Here is a 26181-nt window from a genome sequence, read left to right as displayed (position 1 = left end):
AAGCAAGGACAGTCAGTTGGGTCTAGAGGGCACAGAGGTGATTTAGAGGATCTGCTAGTATTCTCTGTAGGACCTCTACCACTAAAGGGATTCTCTTTCACTCCAGATTACACGCTTGACAGCTGGGAACACAGCCCATGGTGGCTGTCATCTCACGGGGCTCCCTGCCCTCCCCGCTCTCCCGCCTGTTGCCTGCTCCCTGTAGGGTGACACAGTGTCCTGTCCACCCTACGAAATTTTACTCTGTAGGGTGATGCATTGCCTCCCCATACACACACACACACACACACACACACACATGATAAGGGCCTGACCTTCATGACCTTAGGTAGGTAAGAGTTGAATAGGACACAAATCACAAAAGACTGATAAATTGGATTACACCAGAATTAGGAACTTCTGCTCATCAACAGAACACCACTAAGAGCAAAAACAGCTGTAGAATGGGAGAAAGTACCCATAATACACATAACCAACAAAGGACTCATTTCCAGAATAGAAGAATATGTGAAAAAACTCTTAAAAATCAATATGAAAAAGACAAAATCATCCAAGAGAAAATTGACAAAAGGCTTGGTCAAATCTAAATGACCAATAATTACATGAAAAAGTATAGGACCTCAGTTTTTAGGGAAGTTAAAACCACAACAGGGCACTGCTACATATTTACTATAATGGCCAAAAGGGAAGGGGCAGGTGATACAAGTGTTGTGTGGTACAAGGAGAACTCTAAGATGCTACTTGTGTGAGTACAAACTGATATAGTCTCTTTGGAAGACTGTTTGGCAGGATCTATTAAATCCAGTGTATAACTATGAAGCAACCCTTCCAGTTCTATGTATATATCCAATGCAAATGGATAAATGAATTGTGGTATGATCTTACAATGAAAGATTATCCAGAAATGAAAATTAACAAAGCACTGCTCACCACAACATGGATAAACCTTGAGAACATTTTGTTGAGTGAAAGAAGTCAGACACACAAAGGGGTATATACCGTATCATACCATTTACATGAAGTTCAAAACCGGCAAACATAATCTATCATATTAGAAATCAGGATAGTGGTTATCCTGTGGAGGGGGTGTGTACTGAGCACTGGAAACTTTCTAGTTCTTGATTGGGTACTGATTATATGGCCATGTGCACTTTGTAATAATTCTTCAAGCTATACGCTTATGACATGGGCACTTTTCTATATACATCTTACACTTCAATTTAAAACATTTATTAATAAAAGATAACCCACCATGAAAAGCAATTTGGCAGTTCCTCAAAAAGCTAAATGTAAAGTTACTATATGACCTAGCAATTGCACTGCTAGGTCTCTACCAAAGACAACTGAAAACATATGTTCATACAAAAACTTATGCACGAATGTTCACAGCAGCATTATTCATAATAACCCCAAAGTGGAAACAACGCAAGTGTTCGTCAACTGATGAATGGATAAACAAAATGTGTTATACCCAAAATGATGGCATATTATTCTGCCATAAAAAGGAATGAAGTACTGATACCTGCTTCAGAGGATGAATCTTGAAAACATAATGCTAAGTGAAAGAAGCCAGACACAAAAGACCACATCTTGTATAATTCTATTTGTATAAAATATTCAGAATAGGCAAATCCACATAGAGACAAAGTAGATTAGCAGTTTCCTAGAGCTGGGGGGTAGGAGGAAATAAGGAATGACTGCAGATCAGTACAGAGATTCTTTTTTTAGGGTGATGAAAAGGTTCTGGAATTAGAATAGTAGCCATGGCTGCAAGCCTTGTGAATATTGTAAAACCAGGGAATTGCACATTTCTGGTAAATGTTATGGTAGAAGAATTATAACTCAATTTTTAAAAAGGATTCTTAAGAAAGATAAAGTCTCTGCTCTCCCCCTATCTGCTTCCCATTTTCCCACTCTGTTTCCTCTTTCAGGAATAGACTCTCAGGCTCCCAACAGGCCTGGACAACATTTAAAGGACTTTGACACAGTGTAGCAGATTCTTGTCCAGTGACTGAGTGACTGGAGTTAACACAGAACGGAGACAGAGCACGGGATCCAGAGCCACGCAGCCCTGTCTCTGAAAGTAAGCCTGTCATTTACATATTTGTTTTATTATCTTAGCTAAGTGAGTTAATCTCTTTTTTGAAAATTTCTTTTTTATTTTTATTTTTTTTACATTAGAGAGACAGAGTGAGAGGGAGAGGAAATCTGAAGCAGATCCGCACTGAGCACAGAGCCCGACGCAGGGCTCGATCCCACGACCAAGAGGTCATGACCTGATCTGAAATCAAGAGACTGACTGAGCCACTGAGGCACCTCTGACTTAATCTCCTTGAGCCTCAATTTTCTCTCTACAAAACAGGTAAAATAATTCCTATCCATGAAGGTTGTTGTGAGAAGTGTTACATGAGATCACATGTGTAATGTATTAATCCCATTCCCTTGAGCATTCTAAGCAATCTCTACTCCTTGAAGGCAACCAGAAGCACTTTAATTCGGCTGTATGGTACAGGCTCTAGAGTCAAAATGCTTCTGCTCAAATTCCCAAATCCATCACTTTATCTTGCTAAGCCTTTGTTTCTCCAATGGTACTTTGGGAATAACTATAGAGTTATCATGAGGATTAGATGAGCTAATACATGGGAGGTGCTTGCTATGCTGCCTGGCACATAGAAAGCACTCAGCAAATATTAATGATTAATTAAATGATTAACTCAATCATTCAACAAAACTGATGATCATGCCACATAGTGTGCTGTATCCTGAGGCTGAGATGGACCTTGCTGCCTTCAAGAAGCTCATAGTCTGGTTGAGGATTCAGGCGCATAAACAAATAATTGTTCTTCATGGCCAGCCACACACTGGAGCCTTTGATTCCCAGTCAATAACGCTAGGTCTAAGGCATTATAAAACAAAGCTGGATATGTAAGGAATGGTGTGGGGTGGGGGCCGTGGTGAACACACTAACCATGAATCAACAGTAGACTCTCCTTTTTTTCTATAAATAGCCTCCAAGAATCTAGATAAATAGGCATGCAGACTTCCTCCTCGGCATGACTTCTAGCTGGCCAGGGGTTTAAGGGCATCTCCTTATATATATATATATATCTAGCCCTCACTGCCTTCAAAGCTGGTGCCTCCTCACCTTTCAGAACTCAGTTTAAATAAACCCACTTCTTTGGGCCCCCGACCATATCATCTTAAGTATTTGTCCTTGCAGAAGTCTATTATTTTCCCTCAAAACAATTTCAGTAATTTTCAACTGTTTCTTTGTTTACTCATTTCCTATCTCCTCGACCAGGCTGTCAGTTCCTAGAGTTCAGGTGCATTCTACAAATACTTACTGAGTGTCTACAATATGCCAGGCTTGGAGGTATGTGCTGGGCATTTGCCTTGGGGGCACAGACGTGGCCCTGTGGAGTCTACAGTCTATATTCACTGCAGAGCTTCAGAGCTTTGGAATGGAAGTGTACCCCAATCCTGGCTGAGGACCTTCTTTTGACTAATTAGCCCAGTTAGATATGGGCCCTTAACTGCCAGTCCCTCACTAAGTCTAAAAAGCAAGAGGCTGGAACTCTTGGTTCTTTGTCCTTTTACAGTCCTAGAAAAAAAAAATTGCCATAACCCAGTAGAGTTTAAGTTAGCGCACACAGCATAACCTGGAGCCATTTCTGGCTCTTTCTTTATAAAGCTATTCCTATCAGCTTGTAAGAGCAAAAACTATTGATATCAGGCAAAGGATGTACTGACTGGGATAGGGGGTAAGAAGGGTGCTGGGGGTAGGGAGATGAGAGGAATAAATAGACCTGGAGGTTGTGAGCCCTGGGTACTTTTGAAATTCAATGCCCTGAGATTTTCTGATGGCAGCTTCCCACAGTCTGAGCTCTATCGTTGAGCACTGAGCCTGACCATCCCAAAGGCTGTTTCCTGCTAAAGCCAGCCTGAGGTCTAAGGATGCTGAATTAGACTCTAGTAAATATTCAGCTCCAAGTTCTCTGGGAATAGGTGAAGGGAACACTGTTTTCCAGGACTGGGACTGGGAGATAATAAGATTCAAAGGATTACTGAAAAAGCCGCTTTAAATTCTTTATTAAATAAACAAGGGAGTACACACACACACACACACACACACACAAATACATACACACACATACAGAATAAATCCTTGCTTAATAGCAGGAGATAATTCCCGAAAGCAGGATCAAGGAAAAAAAAAATCTCAGGCCACAGAAACAAATACACTTATTCACTTACTTAGCACTTTCCCTTGAGCCAGATTATTCTAGGTCCAAAGAAATAAATGAATGATTGTGGGTTCAGCGAAATATGTTCAGTTCTATGACACAGGTCTATGCCCATCCTGCCCTGAAAGAACAGCAGAAAATCAGGGAGGAGTTTTTGTCTTTGTCAGAGATTTCCCCCAAACTCTCTGCTCTTAACCTGTGCTGGAGGCAAACAGAAGCAATGCCATGTGGTTGATATGAAGGTGGGGCTGGGGGAGGGGGAAAGATAGGTCCATTAATTCAGAACAGCATATTGAGTTGAAAATAGGAGAGAGATTTACAGGAACCAGCCAACTACCAGTCCCCAGCCCAAATCACTGCTGCCAGAGCTATTAGAGTTAGTGGTGTGACTGCAGGAAAGCTAGCAAGGACAAAGTGTCATGTAGGGAATGTATGATATTGTCCCAGGAAAATGAGAAGCTCTGAAAATCTCTGCACTCAAATTCCTAACTCAGCCCCAGGTGAGAAGAATGCATGTCCTCAGTGTTAATGTCCTTTGCCCTTCTTTGAGCAGATAGTTAAGTATCATGCTGTATCCTGGCACAATGACTGCATATCTTGGATGAATATGTTGAGCACATCTATGACAGATTGAACATGGAACCTATAATTAGGAGAAAAATGCATGTGGAAAGAGTGGCTCTCCCAAGGATCCATGATCCTGGGGGAGGGGAGGTAGAGGAGAATTTTTTTCACTAAGCATTAAAATTTTACTATTATTCCAATTACAAACCGTGTTTCCTTGCCATACTAACATGATGCCACTTAAACCATCAGTAGATCTCTTTCTGGATTCATGATGATCTATCCACATTCTACTGGTTTCTCTGATGATCAACAGCACATTTTTTAAAAAATATTTTGTTTATTTGAGAGAGAGAGAGAGAGTACACAGAAGGGGAAGGAGAAGCAGACTCTGTGCTGAACAGGGAGCCTGATATGGGGCTCTATCCTAGGACCCTGAGATCATGACCTGAGCTGAAGGCAGACGCTTAACTGACTGAGCCACTCAAGCACTCTGCACACTTTTTAAAAAGACTTTAAGTAATCTCTATACCCAACATGGGGCTTGAATTCACAACCCAGAGATCAAGAGTTGCATGCTCCACCGACTGAGCTGGCCAGGTGTTCCCACAGCACATATTTCCTAGATAGATGGCACAGCATGACTGCAAGAAAACTGTTCTCTGTATCAAATACAAATGGCTTCAAAGCAAATTAAGGTGCCTTGCTCAGTTAAGCTCCCTTCTTTGGAAGTGTGTCCTAGTCACCCACAGTGCCCCATGAAAGGGCAAGATGAGGGGGTCTTATCTGTATTACGTGATCACATCCCCTAGACTCAGCTAATTAGACCAAGGTGGACACCTGACCCAAGAGAACTCAATCCCTAGACCAATCAGATTCTATCAGGAATGTGACCCAAAAGCCACCCAGCATGGGTTCTTAGCCTTTTTTGTGTGCCATCGTCTCCTACACAGTCAAGTGAAGGTTGAGGACTCTTTGTAAAAACATTACAATAAAACATATAAAATTACAAAGAAAACCAATTCATTAAAGTGCTGCTATTCAAATATTTTTAAATGAGTGATATAATAACATAATGCTTCTTTATTAATACATTAAACTAGAAGATTTAGCAGTGGGTCTAATAACTCATAATTTCAAACAGTGATGAACATAAACTATATTTCATATCTGTAGCAACTATAAAATGATATAAAAATATCTATGATTTTGGGGATCCCCAAAATCGGTGGCTCAGCAGTTTGGCGCCTGCCTTCAGCCCAGGGCATGATCCTGAAGTCCCGGGATCGAGTCCCACATCAGGCTCCCTGCATGGAGCCTGCTTCTCCCTCTGCCTGTATCTCTGCCTCTCTCTCTCTCTGTCTCTCATGAATAAATAAATAAAATCTTTTAAAAAATAAAAAAAATTAAAAATTAAAAAAATCTATGATTTCTATTGGTGACAGAAATCATAGATGCTGCTAATGCAGTAGTGGATCTTGCTTATATTTATAATAGAAGCAAATGCTGAATTTTAGATACAAGATACTGAAGATAAGGTTGCAATCCCCCCCATCCAACTCATGAATCCCTGAATTCTTTTGTTTTTTAAGATTTATTTATTTATTTGAGAGAGCGAGTGAGCATGAGCAGGGGGAGAGGCAGAGGAAGAAGATGTAGACTCCAAGCTGAGCAGGGAGCATGAGATGGGGCTGGATCCCAGGACCCTGAGATCATGACTTGATCTGAAGTCAGATGCCTAACCGATTGAGCCACGCAGGTGCCCCCAAACCCTGAATTCTAAGCATGGATGCTCAAGGGAACCATGGGACCCAGGGTTAAAAAAACACTGTAGAGACTTTCACCAGGTAACAGTGGACAGTTAATTAGAAAGGGCACACAGCTAGTCAGAGTGAACAACCAGGCAAGCCAAAGCTGTGTGCTATAAATGAGCTATAAATGTGTGGGCCATAAATGAGCGATCTTGAGACCCCAGAGAAAGAAGCCATCTCTCCAGCCCCTGCGACACATGGTTAAGTGTCCTGAAATTAGGTACTGAGAGATCTCCCTGTGCCTCTTCAGTAAATTTTCTCTTCACTTAAGCTAATGGAGGAAGTTTTTTTCCTTACGATGAATTGCCAAGATAATATTTGTTCATTTATTTAAATTCAATTCATTAACATAGAGTGTATTACTAGTTTCAAAGGTAGAGTTCAGTGATTCATCAGTTGTGTACGCTGAGGTAATATTTAAACAGATAAGCTTATGAGAGCCTCTAATATACTGTGTATATTTGTGCAGATTAATATTTCACTGGATTACAAATTCCTTAATAGTTGAGACTATGTAGAGCCTTAATCATGTCAAGATGCTTCTGCTAGCATCTGTGAGCCTGCTGCAGAAGACACCAATAATGTCCAATGGCTCTAGGGAAGAGGGACAGTGCTTGTCCTCTGCCTATGTGGCCAACCCTGGCAGGCAAACGTGGGCAGTTTATCTCTAGATATGTAGCTGGTAAGAGCCAGGCAAAATGGAGCAGGATGAAAAAAATCAATGGGTCCTGGTACCACCTGAATCACTGTGGATCTTTAGGTTTGGGGAGGCCAAGGGCAAGAGGGAGATATACATGGCCAGAAGAAGACACCAAAGCTGTCAAAGGTCCTCTTGGGAAATGCATCTTAAATAGATAAGCCATTTTATTGGGGGCAGGGAGGGACTGTGAGGGATAAACTGTGTCCTGAACAGCTTTCTTGTTATAAAAGTAACACTCATGGTCAATGCCTAAACTCTCAGTAGGCAGATGTAGGCACTTCTGTGGAGAAGGAAACAGAGTGACCCTCAAGGCTTCTCCAGCTGCTCTTTCACTATTTTTAACCCACTGAGGGGAAAGGGGAAAGGAGACATGAGGAAAGGAACTGAATATTACTGTTAATTGCTTAAAAACGCAGTGGCTGGTGGGTATGCAGTATTTGTTTTCTTACCCTTCATGCCTTAGATACATCATGTATTTTCTTTAATAGGTATCAAATATTTTATAGTGAAAATATTTTAAAAGACACAGTGAAAACCAGATGAAATCAAACATCCCAGTGAAAATGTGAAAATCATTTTACATAGTATCTGCAGTGAGCAGATACCAGAGCCCAAGCACAATTAAGTCTGTTTGAGGAACATGCTCTCCAGACTTGAACCAGTGCCTGGCCCCTCTGGACCTTGAGTTTAAAGATGGCAAGGATTCCAAGGAGCCAGAGGTTCTAGAAAAAAAAATTGGGGGGGTGGGGGTGATACAAAGTCACTTCCCAGAAAGAAAAGAGGACTGGCAGGTTGTGGGTTAGGAAGTTACAGTGCTAGAAGCTCAATTGCTAGGCCCCAGTTATCTGCCACCAGTTGACCTCAAAATATTCATTCACAACAAGACACCTGTTAAACCCATGGCTGGGATAGCAGTGGGGGGACATGACCTAGAAGTGTCCAATGGTGACTCTAAAATCCAGCGCCTAGCAAAAATTGAGCAGGGCCTACCAAGGCCTTAAAGAGCTACCAGAGGAAGGTGGGGTACAGGGAGATGGAGTGGAGGTTGGAAGATACGCTTCAAGTCAGAGCTTGACTCAGAATAGGAGTGTGGTCACACTATGGGGGAACTGAGGGTGGGAGATGGGATCTGGAGAAAGAGAGAAGCGTGAATCTGCAGGAGTCAAGACAGGTCTGACGTGAAGGAAGGTTTCCTAAAAGGATATGATCAGGCCTGAGGGTAAAAGCCTCTTCCTGAGACCTCAGTCCTTCAGCCCAGGACATTTCCACTCCTTGTCCTCTCTCCTGGCCACAGTCCACGTACTCTAAGATCATTTCTAGGTATAGTACATCTCACGCTCTTTTGGATCTAGGTTTCACCGAGGAGGACAGGATGCCCTGGTTACCTAATTTAGCGCTTCCTACTGATACACTCCCCACTTCCTTGCAGGAAGCCATAATCTTGTGGGTTTAAGATTCCCACTGAGTTTGCTAAACTCCTATCCTCAGGCCCAGTTAGGAGGCGAGAACAGGCAGCCCTGACACCAGGTTGACCCTAGGCAACAGAAGAGCTACTCCGGGGTTCATCTCCAGGTGAGGGATGGAGGAAGGACAAAGCTTAGGCTCTGGTTACAGGGCATCTTGAACACCTGCTAATAATAAAACATTATCTGTCAAGGCTTTGGCCCTCCAACCCACCAAAACAGAGGAAGAGGGTGGGAGAGGAATTTTATTCCCTCTGATTCCTACCCCAGGGAGTAACAGCCCTCACCCCGGTTCCAACCCAAAGGCCACTAGCCAAGAGCAGAAGGGCACCCGAGAGAGACTCTAAAGGAAGGGCTGACCAAGGGACGAGAGACTGTATCAGCCCCTTCCTACAAAGGGAAGGTGGGTAGCAGGCATGGGAGAAAGGCTAAGGAGACACTTGGCCAAGTCAGCTTTCCTCCGTTTCCACTTATGTTGTCTCTAACTACCGAGGTGGCTTTTGTAAGATCTGAGGGAGAATAAAGCAGAGAGGGGCAAGGAAATAAAAGCCAACCATGATAAAGAGACCGTGCAGCATGTAGATATCTAGTGCAAGAGGCCAGGTCCCCAGGTTTTGAGGAACATATCTTTCACAGAGAGCCCTGAGTGTTAAAGGAGCTCCCTGCAGTTGTTAGCACATGTGTGTCTGTATCAGGACAATGTTTTACACCTAATGGTCACTTCAGAGCTGGCCTGCACCCAGCTCATTCCCTACACAATAGCAACCTTTTATGCAGGGCCCTTAGCCTCTGCCCACTTCTTATGCCCAGGCCTGATCTGGTTCAGAAAGAGCCTTACCACAGCAACAAGAGCCAACATTGAATAGGGACAGCACCATAAATAGCAGGAATTAGTTTCTCAATCAAATTCCTAATAACCTGGGATCTAGTTCGGAGAGGAGGGAAATGGGCATTATGATAAATGCAATCAGAGGGGTGCCTGGGTGGCTCACTTGGTTAAGCATCTGACTCTTGGGTTTCTCTGCTCAGGTCCTAATCTCAGGGACATAAGATCGAGTCCCACATCGGGCTCCATGCACAGCAGGGAGTCTGCTTGAGAATCTCTCTCCCTCTCCCTCTGACCCCCTCTAAAATAAATTAATAAATCTTTTTAAAAATTTTAAATAAACACAACCAGAGAGGCAACATCACCTGAAGAACATAAAAGGAACTAAGGGGCAGGTTTCACGGAAGTAGAAACATTTTCACTGAGGTCATAAGGAGCACTGAAGGCAGAAAGCCAGAGAAATCCTAGGAGAAGCAATAAATGTAGTAGTTAGGCCACATTTGGGTTTGGCTCAAGAAGAGAAGCTCTGAGAAGCTGACAAAAAGTAAGAAGCTCAGTAAATCAAATTTTAGATTGGGGCGAGAAGTGGAGACTCGTTTACTTGGGGGCCCCTGGGCACAAAGCATTTGGCCTCATCCAGAACACTTCCTAAAACCAGACCCCAGAGCCCAGAAATCAAGGAATCAAACTGAGGGAGGGACACTTGGAGAAGAAAACACGGTGCTCTAAGATTCCTTTCTTTCTACATAACGCAGGGCAGGAGGAAAGTGAGAGAACTGACTTTTTGCTATTTTGGTCTTTTTTTTTTTTTAACCTCTTTAAACTTTTTATTTTATAAAGTTGGTAGAATTTTGCAAGACTAGTCACTCATGAGGAGAACACCTGACGGGGTAGAAGTGTCGGTAATGAGCCGAGAAAGATTCTGTACATATCAGGTGCTAGAGATGAAATTACTGCTCATTGAACTCAACCTGTCAGTCGTCTGTGTTCTGTGATCAAGCCTAAAACTAGATGAGCATTGATTCAACAGGTATTTACTGGGGCCCACTGTGTTCCAGCTACTGTTCTTGGTTACTGAGACACAAAAATGAACAAAACATAAAACAATTCCTGCCCTATGGCACTTATATTTTAGGGGTAGAAGATCACTAATATAAAGTAGTATGTTAAAGGATGTTGCATGCTACAGGGGTTAAAAAAAAAAAGAGTAGGATAAGGAATTGGGAGTGTAGAGATGGAGGGGTGCATTGCCATTTTATTTATCTTCAATTTTATTTATTCATTTCAGAGAGAGAGCATAAGCAGGGGGAGGGGTGGAGAAATAGGGAGAAGCAGACTCCCCACTGAGCAGGGAGCCCAAGGGGGAGCTCAATCCCAGGACCCCGTGATCATGACCTAAGCCAAAGGCAGATGCTCAACTGACTGAGTCACCCAGGTGCCCCTATGGATTGCCATTTTAAATAGGGTGGTCAGGGTGGGATTTGACAAGATGACATCTGAGCAAAAATTTAAAGGATCTGAGAGATTTAGCACATGGGTATATGAGGGACAAGTGTTGGAAACAGAGGGAATAGCTAGTGCAAAGGCCTAATGAGGGAGAGTGCACAGCGTACCGAATAATAAGATGGTCAATGTATCTAGAGTGAAGTAAAGGAGTAAGAGATTGTAGGAAAGGTCAGAGAAGTTACGGGGGTCAGATAAAACAGGACTTAACAGCCATTGTGAGTGCTGCTTTTACTTAAAGTGATATGGGAACCCTTTGCAGGGTTTTGAGCAAAGAAGTGGCTGATTTAGAACTTTAAAGGATCAGTCCAGCTTCCAAATTGAGAACAGATTGTAGGAGAGCCAGGGTGGCAGCACAGAGACCAGTTAGGAGTCTGCTCTAGTCATCTCAGCAAAAATTGAAGATGGCTCAGATCAAGGTAGAAGAAGCAGAAGAGTCTATATCTATTTTGAAAGAAGAACCAACAGAATTTCTTGATGGATTGGATGAGAGAAAGATAAGAGTTAATTAAACATGACTCCAAGTAGAAGGACAGAGTTGCCATCAACTGCAAAGGGAAGGTTATAGGAGGAACATGCTTGGCACATGTGCGCTAGATAGGGAGGGGGAAATCAGGAATTGGATTTGAATGTGTTGAGTTTGAGCTATCAGAATTTCAATTGGAAATGTTGAACAAGCAGCTGAAAACACAAATCCAGGGTTTGGAAGATCTGGGCTGGAGATACAGGCATAAAAATGGTATTTAAAGCCATGAGATTAAATGTAATCACCAAGAGAGTGAAGGTAGGTAGAGAATAGAAGAGCCCCAAGGACAGAGACTTGGATGTAGTGCAGAAAAAAGGAAAATATCAAAGGAGATTGTGAAGAAGAAAGAGAGAATATAAATAGAAAATAAGTCCAGTAAAGTGCATATCTCTGGAAGCCAAATGAAGAAAGTATGTCAAGAAGGACTGGGTGACCAACTGTATGAAGGTGGCTTGTAGACCAAATAAGAGGAGAACCAAGAACTAACTATTGGATTTTGCAATGAGAAAGTCAGTCTTGACCTCTTCAAGAACAACTCCAGTGATGTGATGGAAGTTAAAAACCCTTCCTATTCTCTTGAAATGGTTTCAAGAGAACAGGAAGAGAGGAATTGAACACAATGAAAATAGACAACTCTTGTACAGAGTTTTGCAGTAAAGCAGGCAAAGAAGCAGGCTAGTAACTGGTGGGCAAAGTGGGGTATCAAGAGGATGATTTTTGAGATGGGAAAAATAACAGCACATTTGCGTGCTAATATGATACACCTATAGAAAGCAAAACGTTAGAGAAAGGAGAATTACTGGAGCAATTTCCTTGATAGGTGACATGGAATCTAATGCACAAATTGAAGAACTGCCTTTGGATGGACAGATGGTAAATTTTTCTATTCAAATAAGTAGAAAGACAGTGTATGAGGGTATATATGTTAGCAGTGAGTAGAAGTGGTGGGGTAAACATGTTAGAGTTCATTTCTGATGATTACCCTTTTTCCCCCAGCAAAACAGGAAGCAGGGTCAAGGTGGCTTGAGGAAAGAGAAGGTGTGAAATAATGGGGGAGTGAATGGGTCAGAGTAATACCATATGATTGCCTGGGAGTTTTTTTTTTTTTTTTTTTGCCTGGGAGTTTTAAGGGTACATTTGAGGTTTATGGTCAAGAATTTATTTATTTATTTATTTATTTATTTATTTATTTATTTATTTATTTATTTATATTTGACAGAAAGGGATCTTTTTTTATAATAAATTTATTTTATATTGGTGTTCAATTTACCAACATACAGAATAACACCCAGTGCTCATCAGAAAGGGATCTTTTGTGTAGAGAGACAGAGAAAAGGAGGGGCAGAGGGAGAGGGAGAGGGAGAGAGAGACAGAATCTTAAGCAGGCTCTACTCCCAGTGTGGAGCCCGACACAGGGCTGGAATTCACGACCCTGAGATCATGACCTGAGTTGGAATCAAGAGTCGTATATCAAGAATTTAAATTGAAACTAGTCAGCATGGTTGTTACATTTTTTTTTGTTTGTTTTTCTCCTGAACTGACCACATTTGGCTATATATGTAGATAGAAGAGGCCAAAAAGTTGAGCTTGACTCTACATAAGAGATGGGCAATAGACCAAGAACACATTCAAGGAAGTGCTTATAATGATTGACCACAGAAGCTGAGTAAAGAAGGGAAGCAGGACATAAAAGGAGCCAGGACAATGTAAAGGAGGGTAAGATCAAGGGACTGGAGGTCCTTGCAGGATTAAAGGAAGGTTGAAAGGTTGAGTCAAGGTAGAGAAAAAGAGCTGGAACAATAAGAGGAAGAAGTGCTTGGAAAGTAAGATGTGTAAGACTGAGATTATGGAGCAGTGGCAATTATTAGCCATGATAATGTCTAGAGTAGACTCTAGGGCCAGGTTTCTAAACAGCGGCACTACAGCAATTTTGTGCTGGACAACTCTTTGTCATGGCAGGGTGACGTAGGCACCCTGCGTACATAAGGTGTTGAGCAGTATCCCTGGTGGCTACCCATTACTGCTAGATGCCAATAGTGCCTCTCAAGTTATGATGACCAAACAGGTCTCCAGACATTGCCAGATGTTCCCTGTGGGCAAAATCTCCTCTTGTTGAGAAGCGCTGCTGCAGAGCATGACCACAGAAATTAGTGAATTGAGATAGAGCAGAAATCAAGATAATTAGGGAAGATTGGAGAAAGTGGAGTGAGTCAGGAGCTAAAGTCCTCAAGAAACAAATGGGAATGACTCAGAGTCATTGCACTGCAACAAGAATGAGTACTGGAGGATAGAATCTGACAAGAGAGTCAAAATTGGGCTTTTTAAGGAAGAAGAAGGAGAATGGTCAGAAAGCAGCAATTAGAAGCACTAAGGACACATATCCCACCACCCCACTCGGTGGTAAGAGGACTATCAGAGAAGAAATAGCTACCACGTTAGAGGAGCTGCAGATAAAGAAGCATCCTCAGCAAAAGCCAGGTTTGTGAGTGAGGAGAAGCGAATGCTCAGAGAAGAGACTAAAGATAAAGGATATTTTGCTGATGATACACCATTAATTCCAGAAGGCACAGCAGAAGGGCTCAGGAACTAGGGAGGGCTGGAAAAAGAGAACAGAGTGAAGTGCAAGACATGTTGTCCCTGAAACTGGAAGGTGGAACCCGGTGGGAGGTCCACTAAGGGGAGTGGTAGCTTAGTGGACACAGATCTTCAAAACAAGAAAAAAAGGAAGCTTCCTGTCATTTAAGCAAGAAGGTGGACAGAAGGTAAGAATCTGCCGGGAATATGGCACAGGCCACTAGCAGTCACACTATAATTACTAACCCCAGGCTAGACCTGGTCTAGAACAAGAGAATAATTTTCCAGGCTTCACCAAAGAACGGCCTTTAATATGAGGAAGTCAACCAAACAGACACATACCTATCAAGAGATAAGGACAGGGTTTTCAAAAACCCAGGAGCTAAGGAAATCTTCAAGAAGGGTGAGGCTTGAGTAAGGTTAGTGAGGATAGCCCTAATGCCCTAAGTGAGATCATGATTGGAGCCGAAGTCAGATGGTACCCCCAGGTCTACCTCATTTCTTTTTTAATGGCATCATTGTATCATATTGTATGGATAAACAGTAATTTTTTTCATATCTACACAACAGGCATTTAACTATTTCCAATTTTCCCCATTATAAACAACACTGCTTTGAACATACTCGTGCACAAGTGTTCTCATGTAATAATTCTATAAATCACATTCCTACCTGATGGATTAAAGGATATATCTGATACTGCCAAAAAAAAAACCTCGCCCTCCAAAAATAGTATATCAATCTGTATTCCCACTAAAATTGTATGAAGAATGCCCAATTCCCCATAATCTCGCCAAAGACCTAAGAATTTATTTCAATTTTTGCCGACTGACAGAAGAAGATCTCATCCTTGCCTCAATGTGAACTCTATTTTGTTCTCTTTGTTTGGTTTGTTGGGGGACGATATGCCAGTTTGAGAACAATGAGAACTGTTTTCAAATTCATTTATACGCATAAACACTGAACCAAAAAGATAGCATCTGTGTTAAATATACTGGCTGCTAAATGGAAAGAAGTACGAGAACAATAACAAATAGACACACCACCAACACTTTTGAATGTTTATTGTGCCCCACACCATGAAAGGTACTCAAGTATGCTATCTTGCTGAGCTCTTACAACTCTGTGGACAGTATGAATATACCCACTTTCCACAAAAAGAAACTGAAGCCAGACAGGTGAAGTAACTTTCTCCACGTCGCACATCTAGTACCTGAACGTTTTGAACCCAGACCGCCTGACTCTAGAGCCTCCATTTAGTAACTTGCTCAACCCAAATGCCATAGCCAGTGGATGGCACAGTCAGGATTCAAAGCCAGGTCTGCCCACCTACAGAGCACCCATATGTAAGGTGTTTGTTTGTTTAACAAAACTTGCATCATCTATATGAATAATGTAATGACAGTGTGGGGAACAATTTGTTCCTATCTAAACTTTTCTTCTCTTTTTTATTTATTTATTTATTTATTTTTGGTTCTGGTTTTGATATTTTTGGTTCTGTTTTGCCTAAGGTTAAAAAAAAAAAAAATACCGACATTGCCTTGGTTGAACTGAAGGCAGGGCCACTGCATTGCATGACTCAAGGGGCAACATGCTTTAAGTGAATGGAGTTCAATGGAGTTGTTCAGTACACAACCTGCAGGGCTGAATGTGGTGGCCCTGGACCAGATACAAACTAAAGGAAATGGCAGATTTCTCCCCACATTTAGGCCAAAAGAGCTAAGGGAAATGGAGTGTCCCCTAGTGGTTGAGAATGGTGTGGACAACCACAGAAGACCAGCTAGAGATCTCCAGAACGGACAGAAAGAGGGTGGGTGCTGAAGTGAAATCAGGAGACGTGAAAATGAATTGCTGCTCTACCTAGAGGGTGCCCTTATAAAAGAACGCAAGATATGTCAAGACTACTCTTTGGAGAATCAACAATTCCCCTGGGAAACAGAGGGGAACAGAGGATAAGTATCACCCAGAATTTGGGTCTCGAGAATAAGATGCCTACACGTAAACGAAGACAGGAAAGGAAAATGATTTTCCTAAACTAGAGGAGGTGGTAGAGAAGGTGGGAACATACATAAATAGACTTAAGACTAGATAATCAGTCCTGGAAACTTCTGAGTAATCTTCCAAAAGGCACCCCCTCCTCCAAAAAAAAACACTAGAAAATTAGGAGAACCTTGAAAATGTTCTCAAGGGGAAAAATGATGCTAAAAGAAACCCAGATGTGGTGAATGTAAAATGAATGGAATTTTGGATTCATTCCTACTGTCAGCCTCTCTTAGAATTGAGGCAAAGGCAATTGCAGACTTGGGAAGAAAGGCTTAACTTGACCAAATTAAAATGGCTTAAAGCCATGAGGAGACCATGGGTAAAACAGAAACACACATCAGCTGGGCAGAAGATGGGCCCTGCGAATCAGCACAGTAACTCAAAGAAACGGAGCAGATGCAGCCGAGGTAAATACGACGATGGTGAGCGCCAATCACTTGCTCGATGGAGGAGGAGATATTCTGGGTCATCTCATTTTCCAGTTTAATATTTACCATTTGTTACTTACATAGATGATCAGTTTTCAAAGAATTCACAAGTACGTTATGAAATAACAATAACACTAAAATATAAGATGCCTCATAATCTCCCAGTGACACAGGGTGTTCATCAAAAGTATCAATTGTCACAAACTGTGCAGAATCTGGTCTCAGTTACCAACTGGCTAAGAAACAACCTAGAAAGATGTAGATGGCACCAAATAAGGAGATGACGATGCCCAGAGATAAGAGTCATTATTATTATTACTGTTGTTTTACTTCAGAGGACTTAATACAGTTAGAAGTATGGTGATGATAGCAGCAACGGGACAGAGGAAAAGAATGCCACGGTCATGTTGACGACTCACGAGAGTGTGAGTTCCATGAGAGTAAAGGCTTTGTTTTGGTCACTGCTTCCTGCAGCTAGAACACTGACTGGCACATAGTAGGCACTCAAAAAATACTCAAAAGAGGAAAAAATGCTATCCTGTTTAATGCTTTTTTTCTCATCCCCACCCCCACCCCCCAAAAAAACACATTTCCAGAAGGATAGGAATGTTGTTCACTCTAACGTCCTTCTTCACATTCTCTATTTGGGGAAATTCTCACCCTTCGTGGTCCAGCAGAAATTTCTTCACTTTCTTAGTCTTCTCTGAGACCCCTTCCTGCCGCCCACAATCCTACCTCCTTCAAAAGGCCAAAACTAAGCCTTTCTCGTGCTTTGCTTCCAAAGCCCATCCACTTGGATCTACATTTGCTCTCGTTTCTTTCCTCATTGTGCCGTGATTGAGGATTTACATGTCTGACCCTTCTGCTGGGTTATAAGCACCTCGGGGGCCAAGTTCTCGAGGGATTCAGTGATTCTGGAAAGCCCATCTTCAAGCACAATGCCTTACAAACGGTAATTACTTAAATGCCTGTTCAGTTTAACAACACAGAATGACACTCTTGGTGTCTAATAAAAAGCCAGCATCTGGTAGGTGCTCAATAAATGTTTCTTACATGAAGGAACTAAAAGAGACCAACCAAAGGAAGGGCTTTGCCTCCAATCCCGGGGCAGGAGGGCATGCCTTGGAAGACAGAGCAATGGTCTGAGAGACTTGCCTGGGATCACGCCAAGATAAGTGCGAGGGAGTGCCAGGCGGGGAACATCACTGTCGGAGCAGGGGTGAGGGCAGGCTGAAAATGCAGCAAGCGATGAGGGGCAGATGGCCCAAGTGACATCTGGGGCCCACAGACGATAATCTTCTGCTAAGGCTGGGAGAGTGTAAACACCCCAGAAGGGAGGAATTGTTTAGCCTGGGCCGAGGAGCTAAAAGTAGGAGAGAGGACGAAACACGGGACGGAAGGTCAAAGCCCTATGACAGGAAAGCCAACCAGGGGAGACACTGCCCTCCTTGGGCTCAGAAAACAACGGCAGGGTCTTCAGGGATATCAACAAGGGTTATCATCCTCGCCTTCAGGCAGAAAGGAGGTCTGCAAACAGATGGATTCTGGAAATGAGAGAAGAATGGAAGCCTAAAACAAAGAGCCTCCGCTTGGAACACAAAGTCCTTTAACCAGGATGCAAAATACAGCCCCGTGCTCAGTGTTGGTGAGTGGTGTCCCCCAAAACCACTGTTTCAGACTACTCCCCGTAGGGAAAAGCACCTTCAAGAGAAGAGAAAAGGAGAGGGGCACCTGGGTGGATCAGCAGTTAAGTGGCTGCCCTCGGCTCAGGGTGTGACCCCAGGGTCCTGGGATCGAGTCCTGCATCCGGCTCCTCACAGGGAGCCTGCTTCTCCCTCTCCCTGTGTCTCTGCCTCTCTGTGTCTCTCGTGAATAAATGAATAAAATCTTAAAAAGAAAAAAAGAGAGAAGAGAAAAGGAAAAAAAGGGAGGAGAAGGGGATTAGCATAGCCCCAGGCCTGGAGCCCACCCCTCTTCGGTGCCCCTGGTTCCATAAAAACACCCGAATTCTCCCTTCCGGGTCCTGCTGTTTCCTATTCCCATTGCTTCCTATTTCCCGTCCCACTGCAAGTCTGCCCGCCTGCTCTCAGGATGTTACAGCAGGCGCCACTGGTGCCTACGACATTAATAGTAAGTGCTGTGCACTAGGGACAGAGGAGATAGGGCCTTCTGCTTCAAAGAACTTGTAATCTACTCGAAGAGACAAAATATAAATATGCGCAGATCGCAAGAAAATCACTGCAGAGCAACACGTGATGCACGCAAGAAAAAATGGGCTCAACTATTTATATAGCTGCAAATGGTCTGGGAAGCAAAAGGCAGCTAAGACGGAACTGATAATTCAGGGAGGCTTCCCGGCAGAGGTGACGTCTCTTCCTGAAGAACAGCTGAAATGGACAGATGGAAATCAAATGTGTGGGTTTAGAAGGGCTAGAAGGAGGCCTGCGGCAGATTCCATCAAAACTGCGTGTTGACGGATGGAGTCCACAGAAGCCCAGGGGGCTGCAAGAAAATGTCCAGTGACCCAGAGAGGAGTGGAAGAACTGGAACTCAAATCAAAGTATTCCATCTTCAAATCCAGGGCCGATGACAGGAATAACTGCAGAGGAACAAGAATTGGCGAATGCCTGTGAGGAAGAGGGGAGCGCACGGGCTTGGCTGTGACCAGGGGCCTATCTCCTGAGGTCCTGAGACAGAAGCAGAGCCCAGGCTAGTCTCAAATGAGCCGAGCGGCTCCACGTGAGGCTGTACTTCTGTCCCCGTCCAGGAACACCCATCATACCTTAGTTACAGGGGCTCTGCAGGACTTCTGGATTTCCTACACTACATGCCCTGCTCTGAGAGTGAGCTCCCAGCAGCCACTGTGCCTACTCCCAGGTCTCTTCTAGTCCCAAGGACCCTGAGAAGCTCCAAGACACACATATGGCAAAACCAACCAAGAAGCAACTCCACCTATGAACTTCTGGTTGTGCTCACAGCCCCACCCTCCTCCTTTACCCCCACCAACACTGAGGAAACCAGATGTACAAATGGTTAACAGAGAGAGAAAGAGAAAAAAAAAATCCCACCCAGACCACTTGAAACGCGGCTAGTCTGGCTGGGCTTCGAATCCGCTCAGCGACTGCTCCACGTCTGCTATTTATAGCCTCTGGGTGCCCAGCCCAGCTTCCAGGTCACTAATTGTGGCCCAGCCCCGAGCCAATCCCCCCATCTCCTCCCCCGCCCTCGCAACACAGGGAAAAAAGAAGCAAATCCAGCTTTGTCTGGCCCAGGAAAAACAGCCAGGAGTGAGATCTGAATCCAAGACCCTATATTCTATGTCTTGTAGGAGGTATCAGAACTGTCCAGAAGGGTCTGCCCTCGTACTGTAAGTCTTGGAGAGCTGTGCTGTCCCTTCCTTCTATATAGCAGGCATCCCTTCCTGAATTATTCAAGTTCATCCAAAGTTGAATCCTAATTTCAGGCTAACCCATTCAAATACTAGAAAGGGGAGATATGGGTTTTGGCCACCAAAGACACCAGCGGACGGTCCAGTAAAGAACATTACCTCTTTGAGTAGGTGTCTAGGCATTCATAGATTGGTATGCTTGCTCCTTCTTGGGGTGGATTTGCTGGATGACCTACCCGTTTATTTGTTTTACTACTCTACAACAAGGAAAGTGCCCAGGGAAGAAGTGCTCTTAGCTTTATACCTCTAAAAACTCTTTTCCAGCACCCACCAAATACTTTGAAATCCCCCACATTCTTAGTTTCAGACAGAGGCCCTGAATACAACAGTTTTCTTAGGGTGCTATAAATAATCCCTTCTGGTCCCAAGATGCTATTATTTGCATATTATTCTAGAGCATTACTTTCCTCCTAAGAATGCAGATGACTCTGAGATGAGCAATGACCATTTTCTGACATATGAGGCTTTGTGACATTAACCTGAGTGGCGAAAAGCTTTTTTTTTTTTTTTTTTAAATAAAGGCCCGAGGGGCAAAGAACAACAACAACAAAAAAGAACTTGGCCAGAAGACTCCATGATGGTCTGTCAGTTCTGTATCTGTGGTACATTGGGGCCATCCCCTGTGGGCCTTATCTGTGACTATTAATTCTACATCTGAAGACCTACCTGTCTCCCTCCCAGTGAAACCCACTCACCGTCAATGACAGCTCATCCTAAGAGCAGATGACTGGGACCAGAAGTGAGGGGACAGTAAGAGAAAGAAGGGCCCTTCCTCTCCCAGTGCTCCAGTGCCCGCGCTGGGCTTGCCTCTCTTCTCAGATAGCCTAACAGACTCACGGCCCCCTATACCCTTGACCACTACTGCCCAAGACTGCACATCTCAGCGTCAGTCTTCCCCCTTCTCATTTTGGGGTTCATTTGGGCCACTGGGTAACATGCCAAGGATTCTGGTTGTTGCAGCCAGAACCAGAATGCCGCTGTGCTATCTCATCATCACCCACAAATACCAATTCCCAGCCCCAAATGGCCCCAAATCTTTCCTCCCAAGACCACAAGGGGAAAAAAAAGTTTCCAAATTAAAAAACTAAAACTGGCAACAAAGGTGCCCCATGGCAGTAACCTTTAAAACTGGCCATTAAAGTTTATAAGTCAGACGGGCACCAACGTGAACGATCAAGAAGAGAAAAACAGCCCCCTCCCTTGGGGACCCGGAGCCACAGCCTTCCCCCTAAAGCCACAGAGTTGATGTCACAAGAAGCGCTTGCTGCCGTCAAGGGCTCTCTGTGTCCCGACTACAGCCACGCAGCCTCTATACATGGGAGGCGGGTGGGTGTCTGGCTGAGAAGAAAGGAAGGGGGAGGGGCGAGGAGAATAGAGGCCAGGGGTAGAGAGGAGGTAGGGCAAGGTGGGCAGGGGGAGAGAAACAAATGTCCTCCTGGCCAGGACAGCTGTCTGCAAGTCACAGGCCAGGACGGGTCGGGCCTGGTGGGCTGCCGAGGATGGTGGTTCTCAACTTTTTTCCCACCCAACACACATGAGGCATACTGCATATTTTCATCAGTAACTACAGGTCATTATGCAGTGATTCTTAACCATCCTGGGGCAAAGGGAGGCACATATCAGAAAGTTTTTGGGAAGGGTATGAATAATCTGAAAAAGGTCTCCAAATCATCCCGACCATCTCCCCTAGGGGTTATGTACCCCCTATGAAGAATCATCGGTGTAGAGAGCCTACTTCTCCTTCACTCCCTCCCTCCCTTCCATGTATTCAACAAACACATTCTGAGAGCTTACACGTGCCAGACATTGTTCTAGGGGCAGTGGAGAGACAGCAATGAGCACACGGGCAAAATTCCCTGCCCTCATAGAGAATCCAGGCCTTTGTAGTGGAGAAAAACAATATAATAAAACAGTAAAATCTGTGGCGTGGTGGGTAATGGATGATAAGTGCTAAGGAGAAAAACAGAGCGGGGGAGGGGACAGAAAGTGCTGGTGGGGGCGGGGATGGAGGTGGGGATGAAATTTTAGATAGGGTGGCCAGGAAGTCTTCAACTTCCTGAAGGAAGAGAAGGAAGGAGCCATGCGGATATCTGGGGAACAAGCATTCTTAGCAGAGGGACCAGCAAGTGTGAAGGTCCTAGGGTGGGGCTCACAGCTGGTATGTTCAAGGAAGAGCGGGGAGGTGGCCACCCTGGTGCTCACATGTCCTCTTCTTCGGCTCAGATCCCATGGCTCTAAGGAGTTGGGCTGATCACCTGCTGGACTAAATTGTCCAAGCCAGGCACATGCTCATAAGCAGGAAAAACTTAGCCTGATGAAAGGGGACATGGGTGGTAAGATGAGCTGAGTAGTAAAGTATTTCTCTTTCTTTAAACAGCTCAGATTTCTTTTTTTTTTTTTTTTAAGATTTATTTATCCATGAGAGACACACAGAGAGAGGTAGAGACACAGGCAGAGGGAGAAGCAGGCTCCCTATGGGGAGCCCAACGCAGGACTCGATTCCAGGACCCTGGGATCACACCCTGAGCCGAAGGCAGCTGCTCAACCACTGAACCACCCAGGCATGTCTCAGATTTCTTTTACATAAAATCTCATCCACTCGCACAAAATCCTTGTAAGGAGCAAAGGCCCTATACCCTTAACTAAGGGCTGGAAGGGGAAAATGACTGGCTCAAGAACTTGTTTTTAAATGATTTTAAAGCTAGAAGCAGGAATCAAATTTACTCTTGGGATGCAGTCCAATGCTTTCTGATTCTTCATAAAAATCACAGGATGGTAAAAGCTGGAAGAGGCATTAACAAGATTACCTTATATATTCCCTTCATCTTACTCAAGAAGCAGCAGCTGAAATTAGAGCCCAGGATCCGGGTCTGACACTCCTTAGAAAGCAAAGTAGGGGATGGTGCCGATTTTACAAGAAGGGACCATTTCTCTCAAATCCTAGAATCTCTCCTGCAGAGGAAGATACGGTGATAACATTAGGATTTCCGAAGACTAACCAGTGTTCTCTGTCCCCGGGCCCCTGAAAGAGTCTGTCTCTACAGGCTAGGTCCTCTGCCCTCTGTCTAGCCCCCTTCAGCCCAAAGGACCTCCAGGAGACAGAGCCTGGCCAAGCCGGTGGGCTGCAGGTTCAGAACCAAGCCTCCGGGGAGAATACAGATACACACACAGACGTACACAGTCAGTGGGAAGGAGGGGAAGGGAAGCACACACAACACAACACACCAGGGCAGCTGCAGAAAACAACTGCTTGTTAAGTTAAAATTAAACTCTGCACAAATATTGACCTTTGGAGGGGACAGAAACCGGTCCCATATTTACCAGTTTTATAAATGGGACTGACCACAGCTGCCCCACGCGCTTGGCCAGCCTGATGGCAGGATGGGGCGAGGCCGTGCTTTGGGGGTGGGGGATGAATGAGAGGGGGCAGGAGACATTTTAAACACTCTCTGAAATGCAGTGACTACAGGTAGGTCAAAGTTCCCGAAAGCCTTACAAGAGGAATTTCTAAGAAAGCAAATGAGGCTGTCTCTGAAGGGTGTGTATGTGTGTGTATGTGTGTGTGTGTGTGTGTGTGTGTATGTGCTGGGGGGGGGGTTGGGGGGATCCAAGAAGTAGGGAGAGAGAGGAAAAAAGGAAGTGACAGAAAGAAAAAGAATTGCTAAAAATAGGGAGAAAGACGACAGAGATTGAAAGAGAATGGAGGGAACACTAGGGAACTTACCCTTTTGAACCCTGGCCCTTGGTCAAACCAAGAGTCATAAGGTAGAAGACCAGGTGACCAACTTAACCTAACGGAACAATCCAAACTGACCCGGTTTGAGTGTTGGCTCTGCTGCTTACTCACCCTGTGACCTTGGCAAACTCCAGACCCCAGTTTTCCATCGACAAAAGAGGGGCACTATTACAAAAACATTGCTCTAATTCACAAGGATAGAACCAAAAGAAGACAATGGAAGTAAAAGCACTTTGCCAACCATAAACACTACACAGATATAAATAATTTTTTTAATTAATTCTACCCCAACTTAACCGTGCACGTTTATACTCCAAACTGGCCAATAAGTTGCAGTCTCTCTAAGAAAAAGCCAGGAGTCAGGAGGGGAACTTGAGCTTCCCCTGAACTTGCTAAAAGCCCCCTACAGGCATACAACTAAATCCTTCCTTGGCTGAGAGATAACAGGAAGGCCAGCTTGCCGAAATCGGCCCCAAAAGCCACACCGCCAGCTTCAAAGGTCCAGATACAAAGTGGGAGAAAGGATTCATCAATACTATTTCCCTGAAAGCTGATCTCTGACAACCTACATTTTTTTTTTTTAGGAACAAACATCGCAGATGCTGGATAACTTCTGTTCCAAACCTCTGATGCCTTCCTTCATCCTCTTTTATATTTTCCTTATACTTGTCAACTTCCACAATTAATAATAATGAGCATTAAAAGTATGGGTCCAGTCTCTATATGGTTGGGAATGAAAATACCCCTCTCCAACATTTGCAGTTGTGCCACCAGGAATCACAATCTATAAGTATTTCAATTAAAAATACTTTGAAAAAACGTCTGAAGAGATTTTGCCAAAATCTTATTTGTCGCCCAGGTTCATGGAAAGCTCCTGTGCCTTTATGTGGTACGCTATTTACACTCTACACCTTGCAGGCATAGACGAGCGTCTGTCACTTAGAGCACGAGAAGCAGGCAGTGATGAAGGTAGAGCCCTTTGCCTCCTCTCTGCTAAGCAAACACATGTCGCTAGTATCTTTTGACTCTGTTTCACTTGTTCAATGTTTTACCTTAATATATTACAGTTTATATTGTTAAACGTGTGCCATAAAATATAAGCAATGTACAGCACAACCATGTCAGCAAATTCAGGAAGAATTTCCAACGCTGCAGTCTCTGTGGTCACAAGGCAGGGAGATGTTTTGCATTTGGTGCACCAAATATGTGCTGAAGCACAGACTCCAAACAAATTGGGGAGGGGGAGACAGACAGGAAAGAAAACGGGAAGAAAATGGGGAAATTATACTCCATGTGGGGAACCAGCTTCCTTGAATTCCGATCCAAGAACTTTTTTTTGAAATATAATCATTGAATTTCCATAACTCTCTTCCTATGGCTTTGTTCTCCTTCTGGGACTCCAGAGAAGTGCTCTGCCGCCAGGTCCTGCCACTCTGGGGCTTCTAAGGCTTTTGTTTTTCTAACTGTGAGCAAAAGTCCCCTACTGACTCCACCCCTATCTTTCCCAGGAGCAAGTGACTCCCCTCCATAGGCCTTAGCTCTGTCTTCTATAAAACACAGAGAAACTGAGTTAGCTGACCTTCCCTGGATGACCCTAAGATTCCCTGCCAAACCTGGGAAGCTACAGCCAGAACGGAGGGCATCTTCAAATATTCCGTACTTTGAGAAAAAGGAAAATGAGAGTTTCCATAATCAAGGCTGTCACCCATTTCATACTCCAAAGAAGTTCATTCTCTCCCTCCAAGCGCCAAAGCTCAGAGGAGTAGCCCTGAACAGAACCAGTTGGTCTAATCACTCCTCAAGATCCCCCTCCCATGTTCTTGTTTTGTTTTAAGATTTTATTTATTTAGGGGCGCCTACGTAGCTCAGTTTGTGAAGCATCTGCCTTCGGCTCAGGTCATGATCTCAGGGTCCTGGGATCGAGTCCCAAGTGGGGATCTGCTTCTCCTTCTCCCTCTGCCTCTCCTGTCTGCTCGTGCTTTCTCTCTACTCTCTTGTTCCCTGTCTCTCTCTCCCTCTCAAATCTTTTTTAAAAGATTTTATTTATTTATTCATGAAAGATACAGAGAGAGACAGGCAGAGATGTAGGCAAAGGGAGAAGCAGGCTCCAGGCAGGGAGGCTGATGTGGGACTCAATCCTGAGACCGCGGATCACGCCCTGAGCCAGGGGCAGGTGCTCAACCGCTGAGCCAACCAGGTGTCCCTCAAATCTTTTTTAATTTTTTTTTTTATTTATGATAGGCACACAGTGAGAGAGAGAGAGAGAGGCAGAGACACAGGCAGAGGGAGAAGCAGGCTCCATGCACCGGGAGCCT

The 26181-nt window shown here is 44.0% G+C and overlaps 1 protein-coding gene and 1 long non-coding RNA gene across 4 annotated transcripts in view; one reads left to right on the top strand and one right to left on the bottom strand.

Moving 5' to 3' along the window:
- NHEJ1 (non-homologous end joining factor 1) overlaps nucleotides 1-26181 on the bottom strand; it is an 82356-nt gene that overhangs the window by 10982 nt on the left and 45193 nt on the right. The window lies entirely within an intron of this gene.
- Nucleotides 1932-24573, top strand: LOC140625680 (uncharacterized). The gene is made up of 3 exons (XR_012025009.1): nucleotides 1932-2083; nucleotides 2182-2362; nucleotides 24451-24573. It is a non-coding gene; the product is annotated as an uncharacterized lncRNA (long non-coding RNA).

Source organism: Canis lupus, chromosome 36 (genome assembly GCF_048164855.1).
Source record: "Canis lupus baileyi chromosome 36, mCanLup2.hap1, whole genome shotgun sequence".
NCBI lineage: Eukaryota > Metazoa > Chordata > Mammalia > Carnivora > Canidae > Canis > Canis lupus.
Note: the sequence above shows the minus strand (reverse complement) of the source record. Positions and strands in the feature narration are given on the sequence as shown.